Source organism: Pygocentrus nattereri, chromosome 1 (genome assembly GCF_015220715.1).
Source record: "Pygocentrus nattereri isolate fPygNat1 chromosome 1, fPygNat1.pri, whole genome shotgun sequence".
In the NCBI taxonomy this organism is placed as follows: Eukaryota; Metazoa; Chordata; class Actinopteri; order Characiformes; family Serrasalmidae; genus Pygocentrus; species Pygocentrus nattereri.
The window spans coordinates 19,983,135-19,990,617 of NC_051211.1; positions in this window are offsets into that span (position 1 = coordinate 19,983,135).

Genomic DNA, 7,483 nt, shown 5'->3' on the forward strand with positions numbered 1-7,483 from the left:
CATGTTTAGTGGTTCAGTTTCGGCCCTCAGATCAGTGAGATTATATGTCCGCCCACGTAATCTGAGTAAAAAAAAGTGTTGTTGGTAACGTTTTTTACATCGTTCACATTCAACTCACCACTGGTTGCTGAATAAGAGCATTTATATCTTTAGTCTAAGCTGCTACACTTTTTGAAGCCCTGTGTAATGTCCTGCTGTTGTGTGTTGGGGCCTGAAGAACTAGATTTAGTTCCAATGTGTACAGGTTATATTAAATATGACAATAAAGACCACTTGACCTTGAACTACTTTTTTGGACAGAAGACATCTCCAATTAAAATTACTAACATATATTTTCAGTAATTTTTTTTTAAAATTCTTACCAAATCTCCCCCCCCCCCAATTTGGTGGTCTCCAGTTCCACCCACTAGTTAGGACTCCCCCAATCACACAATGCTACCAATGCTAGGAGGGTGAAGGCTAGCACAGGCTTCCTCCAAGACCTGTGAAACCAACCACCGCTTCTTTTTGAACCACCACTCATGCAACATCACGGGAAAGCCCCAATCGCCGGATCTGTTACGTCAGCTAACAAACTAGCATCGCGTTGAGTGATGGGGGAAGAAGAGGGGCATCCTACCCACCCAGAGAGAGCGAGGCTAATTGTGCTCTCTTGGACTCCCGGCTACGGACGGCTGTGGTATCACCAGGGATCGAACTCGCAATCTTCTGATGATAATGCTTAGACGGTTGCGCCACTTGGGAGCTATTTTCAGTCATTTTGAGGGCTTCTCTGCTTTACTTTGTAAAACCGTCATATAAAAGCTCATAGAATGTTTGAGGGAGTGTGTTACAGTGAATATAATCATGATTGTGATGATCTGCTGTAACACAAACACAGTCAATACTATTCAATATAACACCTGACCTCCAGTGTTCTAACTTTACCCATCTAACCTCTAGTGAATAGTATTATTAAGTTCTAACTTTATTTGTTTGTTTATTTTCTTAGCGACAAACAACATGGTTGCATCACCCACAGCATCTGGTGAGTAGTAAAATACATATAGCTCATATTTATTTGTCAGGTAGTAACACTAAACTGTTTGGTCATAGAGTATCTATTTATAACTGTTTTAATACATGATATCTCTTTATAATCCAATTTTAATGCAGAATTATAATGCAACTACATAACGTAGTTTCAAAGCAGAATACAGTGCTGTGAAAAAAAAATTGCCCCTCATCCTATTTTGTTCTATTGTGCTGTTTTCTCACATTGAACTGTTTCAGATCATCCAGCTGGTTTTCATATTATTAAGATACTGACAACTCAAGTACACACAAAATTTAGCTTTTAAATGATCATTCCATTTATTAAAGATAAAGATTAAAAACCTCTCACCCATGTGAAAAGAAGCAATTGCCCTCTAAACCTAACAACTGGTTGTGCAACCCTTGGCAGTAACAACTGCAATCAAACATTTGCGATAATTAATTGTTTTAATTTGGCTACACTGGAGGGTTTTTGAGCATGAACTGCCCATTTAAGGTCTTGCCACAGCATCTCAATGGGATTCAAGTGAGGACTTTGGTTCGGCCACTAGAAAACCTTAAGTTTGTTTCTTTTGAGTCATTCTGAGTTGGACTTCAAGTCGTCCAGGTCCTGCAGAAGCAAAGCAGCCCATCATACTACCACCACCATGTTCAACTGTCGGTATTTAGTTTTTATAGTGGAATGCGGTATTTGCTTTATGTCAGACAGGACTCATGTCTTCCAAGTTCCATCAGTCCACAGAATATTATCTTAGGGGTTATCTAGATGTTTTTTTGGAAAATGCAAGATGAGCCTTTGTGTTCTTTTTGGTCAGAAGAGGTTTGTGCCTTGTAACTTTCCCATGGATGCCATTCTTGCCTAGCGTTTTTTTCTTACTATGGAATCGTGTACATTGATCTTAAGTGAGGCAAATGAGACCTGCAGTTCTTTAGATGTTCCCGTAGGTTCTTTTGTGACCTCCTGGATCTGTCATCAATGCACTCTTGGTGAAATTTTGGTAGGCCAGCCACTCCTGGGAAGGTTCACCTCAGTTTTCTCCATTTGTTGATAATGGCTGTCACTATGCATTGCTGGAGTCTCAGAGCCTTAGCAATACCCCAGCTCATCGAGCACTGACCATCTAGCCTGCTTCACATTGCCACACAGGTTCTATTTATGTGATGTTGAGATTCAACAAGTCTGGCAGTAATCATGCCTGGGCTAGGAAAATTGAGTTAATTTAGTAGTTAAGTAAGCAGTTACTTTTTCACATAGGACCTGAACAGCATTTTTTCTTCAATAAATGAAATCATTATCTGGAAACAGTATTTGGGTTATACTTATAATATTAAAAGTTGTTTGATTATCTGAAACATTCAAGTATGACAAATATGCAAAAAAAGAACAAAATGGGGAGGGGGAAAATACTTTTTTGTAGCTTCATATCTCTTTTAGAGCAGGGTATCTAATTATAATAGAGCTTTTAAAAAGGGCATCTCTTTATAACTGTTTACAAGTAGAATATCTCTTTATAATAAGATTTTAATGCAGGATATCTCTTTATATTTGGTTTTTAAATCAATGTATCTGTTTATAACAGGGTTGTAATGCAAGGTATTTTTTATAAGAGTTTTAATGCAGGAAATCTCTATAATTGGCTTTTAAAGCAGAGTATCTCTTTCAATAGTACTTTAATGAAAGTATCTCTATAACAGGGGTTTAATGCAGCATATCTCTTTATAATGGAGGTTAAAAACAATAATTGATAATTGAATTTCAAAGCCTTATGCTATAGTCTTAAAGCAACATATCTATTTATAACAAAGATTCAAAGGTGGATTTATTTTTATAATGGCATTTCAAGGCATACTCTCTCTTTTTAATGAGGTTTTAGTTATATTTTTATAATAGGTTTTAAGCTAGGTTATGTCTTTATGAAAGTGATTTAAAGTATCTCAAAATAATGGGGTTTATAATATGATTTTGAAACAAGATATATCTTATATAATAAAGATTCAATATGATGTGTTTTACAATGTTTAATCAGATCCTATAGGTCACACCGCCCTGCCTGTATGGGGAGGCCTACTCATTGTGCTTTGTTTGGTCGCGCTCGTTCTGGGTGGGATCTTCTTCTGGAAACATACAGTCATCCTTGGGTATGTAGGACATTTACAGACCACATAATCAGGAAACTATACTATGTTGAGGACAAACTCCTAATAAGCTCACATACCACATAAGCTTACTTGTAATACTTGTAGTATTTAAAAAATATATGGAATCTTGTAGTAAACACACAACTTCTGCTTGTTACAAAAAAACAAAAACAAATGAATAGTTTGTCATAAATTTGGTGCCCTTGGTCAAATTAAATAATATGCAAATAACTCTTCTGTACATTTCAGTGCACAATTACTGTTTATTAGCTGAATTTAACATATTGGAAACTTTTCTTCCAACATGTGAATTTAGCAAACAAAGAAAAATGCCACACTAATATTCATGTTCAATATTAACATTGGTTCATAGTGTAAATGTTTTACAACCTCATTTCCAAAAACGTTGTGACGCTGTGCAAAATGTACATAAAAACAAAATTCAATGATGTGCAAATCATTTAATCCTGAGTGGTCTTTAGCCTGGAGGACACAGTGTCTTGCTTTTTATCCTGCTTGAGTAGGTAGTAAAGAGAACAGCCCTTTTTCTGCTTTGACTTTTTTACAGATGGATCTGTGGCCACAGAGACGAAGACCACAGAGGTATGGAGCACTGAGCCCCAACATGGACCCAAACTACAATCATAACTCGTAACCACCAACACTACACTTTAGTCTTACTGCTCTGGCACATTCTCTGGATTGTGACAGTGGAATGTGCAATAATTTCCATCCATCCATTTTCTAAGCCACTTCTCCGTCAGGGTCCCGGGGGGGTGCTGGAGCCTATCCCAGCAGTCTTCAGGGGGAAGGCAGGATACACCCTGGACAGGCCGCCAGTCCATCGCAGGGCAGACAGACAAACACAGACAGTCACTCACACACTCACCTAGGGGCAATTGAGCATGTCCAGTTGGCCTGACTGCATGTCTTTGGACTGTGGGAGGAAACCGGAGAACCCGGAGGAAACCCACACAGACACGGGGAGAACATGCAAACTCCACACAAAGAGGTCGCCTGGCCGGGGAATCGAACCCAGGCCCTTCTTGCTGTGAGGTGCCTGTTCAGAAGGGACTTGAACATTTTCAGCACAGTTATCTCTTTCTTTCACTCTCTCTTCCTGTTAGAATCTTCTACTTAGTAAATGTGTCTCTAAATGTGTGTCTACATTATATGGAGATTATATCTTCATCTCCACCCCCATCATGAAGGGCTTGAGACATTCAGGCTCTCTCAGGGTCACCACACTGAACATCCAGTGGTGGTTTAGGGACCATGTTCATAGTATTTATATTCTATATTCCACAGTGTTCAGAATATTCATCATATTCTTAAGCATTTCTAAGTAAGTACAGTTTTGCTGCTGTCTGCAAACAAACCACCATCTTCTTCTTCATCCCTGATTGATATCATCTTCATCCCAGAATTACCTACATAAACAGAACAAGGGCTGTTTTACTCTACCAATTTTCGTCAGGGATTTTTACTGCCTGCGATGGACTGGCGACCTGTCCAGGGTGTATCCTATTCCGCCCGATGACTGCTGGGATAGGCTCCCAGCACCTCGCCGTGACCTTGACGGAGAAGCGGCTTGGAAAATGGATGGATTTTTACTGCAAACCAAAGCAGCCGTTTCTTACTTTGAGGCCTTTTTGAACCAAGACATGATTACATCAAACCAAAAAAACCCATTGTTTCTGCAAAAGAATTGATGAATAAATATGCATAAAAACGTCGGTGTTTGTGAGCTTGTTTTAATGTTTATCATTAAAGTTTCAAAATTAGTGCCACATAAGCATGGCAGAAAAAAGATGTGAGTGAAGGGCACTATTGTGTGTTTTCTCCACAAATTCATCACTGTTTCTCTACCTCTCTTTTATCACATTAATCATTGAGGTTTTCTTTTGCATTGACCACCACAGGACCACCACTGTGCCTAATACATTTGTAGCAGCAGCACAAACACTACAGTGCCACTATCATTTCAATATGACTGAAATGTTAAGAATGGTTCACTAATCAATTCATATCTGGTCAGCAGTGGTCCTATAGTGGCTCCGTCCTATTGCTGAATGGGGTAGAGTGGGCTCATAAACTGTGTAGCAACAGGTGAGCTACTGTCAGTTGTTACAAACATACATAGTGCACAAATAGTAGGATTATGTGATAAAACGGCCAATGAGTTGAATGTTTGACACGTCATTTCACTGATATTTCGATCAAAAGTAGCATATGATGTGAGTTTAATGCTGTCGAGATTGAGGGGCATCAGTATAAGAAGAGTTCTTGAGTCAGCAGTGTAGAGTAAACCAGTATTGACCCAGAAAAGAGCAGCTTCAATTCTGTGCAGAGAATGGAAACATAATTTGCTTCCACGTTAGACTGCAACTAAGAAAAGTTTAGCTAAAAAATGGGAGGTCTGTCTACAATTTTTAAAGTCATTAGCATCCAGCTCTGGCTTTTTGAACAGCAGCTTAGACATCTTCTTCTTTCGGCTGCTCCTTTTAGGGGTCACCACAGCGGATCATCTGCCTCCAGCAGCAGCTTAGACATAAATATAGACATAAAGGTCTATATAAAGGTGGCGTGGTGGGTAGCGCTGTCGCCTCACAGCAAGGAGGGCCTGGGTTCGATTCCCCGACCGGGGTCCTCTCTGTGTGGAGTTTGCATGTTCTCCCCGTGTCTGCGTGGGTTTCCTCCGGGTTCTCCAGTTTCCTCCCACAGTCCAAAAGACATGCAGCTAGGCCATTTGTGTAAAATGATCAAATTGTAAGTCTCTCTGCATAAGAGCGTCAGCCAAAATGCTGTTAATGTAAATAGTAAAAATGAAAAAGTTTGAGATAGGGATGATTATCTATTTCAAACATTCTTTAAGAAAGCTGATCTAGCTGACAGCATGTTGAGTCAGATTTCTTATCAAACTCAGCTTTGGAAAATCGGTGCTGTAGGTCTTGGATTTATCAGGAATCGAGTTTGCCAGCACGACACACCAAAACCCCAGCACTGCTGTTATGGTGGACAGTGAACAGTGTTTAAAGGTGAACTCCAATATCTCTTCCATTAGGAGGGATAAGGCCCCAAGGAGCAGTGTTGGGGTCCTGCATGTGGCGTCCTGAATCCTGGTTTATTCCCTGACTTTCATATTCAACACCTGGAGAAACCTGGATGCCCTCCTGATCCCTTCCTGAAAGTTTGCGGGGTCGTCGTAGATAGACTCTGTCTCCCCAGAGCCATGGCTGCTCAGGGTCTGCTCCTGTTAGGATCTCCATTTGTGGGTGTGGTGGTCGTCCTGGCCCCACCCCCTCCACCTTCTGGGGGAGGGAGGGTACTGTCACGACTCCGTTTGACTCTGAAGCCTTCTTGGACTCCATCTCTCAGAACCCCCTGCGGGATCACGTGACTCCTGCCTCTCTAATTGAATCCAATCAGTGCTATCAATCTCCAGAGTATTGATTGCTTTCACTGTTTTGTCTAGTTAGTTTAGTATGAAGCTACTAGTTTTAGTTCTGTGTGAGGTATTGCCACTTTTGCTACTATTGCTACTAACTGCAAAAGAGTTCCTACTCCACAGAGGAAGGCACTCTTAGAAAAGATGGCTTTTCAAGGGTTCTCTAGTAAAGACAGTGGCACTATATAGAACCATTTTACATGATTAAAGGGTTCTTTGCATGGTAATATGGTTTTTAAATTGATGGAGCAGGTGTTGTATATGGGTCTGTAAAGAATCTTTTTAAAAATGCTTCTATATGCCCCCAAAAAGGGTTCTTCTATAGCTAAAAACATGGCATCGTAACAATAGCAGAACCCTTTTTGGTGCTAAGTAGAGTGAATGAGTTCTTTTGCATGTCTATATACATGTATGCATATTTTTGTACACTGCTGCTGAAACATGTGGAATCATTGTCTTAAGTAAACCCCATTTGGTTTTTGGTAAATGTTTTAAAATGATTCTGATTCTAATGTACTCGTCCTGTGCACCTTCACATGCTCCAAATAATTAGGAGAAAACTGGCAATCTGAGTAAAGAAAAACACAAATGCAAGATTTTTTTTCATTTCATTTCATGTATGAATTTATTGTTTATACTTTTATTTTATTACAGTGGAATTTATTGATATTCAGCCTCATGTTTGAAAAGGAATCTCATGATAGATAACAACAGGAAATGATTCTAAATGTTACATTATATTATTTATCATTTTACAGTGTCTTGTTGCCAAAATACTTGAAAATCTGTTTTTTTTTATTATATGTAAATCTACATTGTATGTGAAGATTGTATATAAAAATAACAACAACTTAATATGAC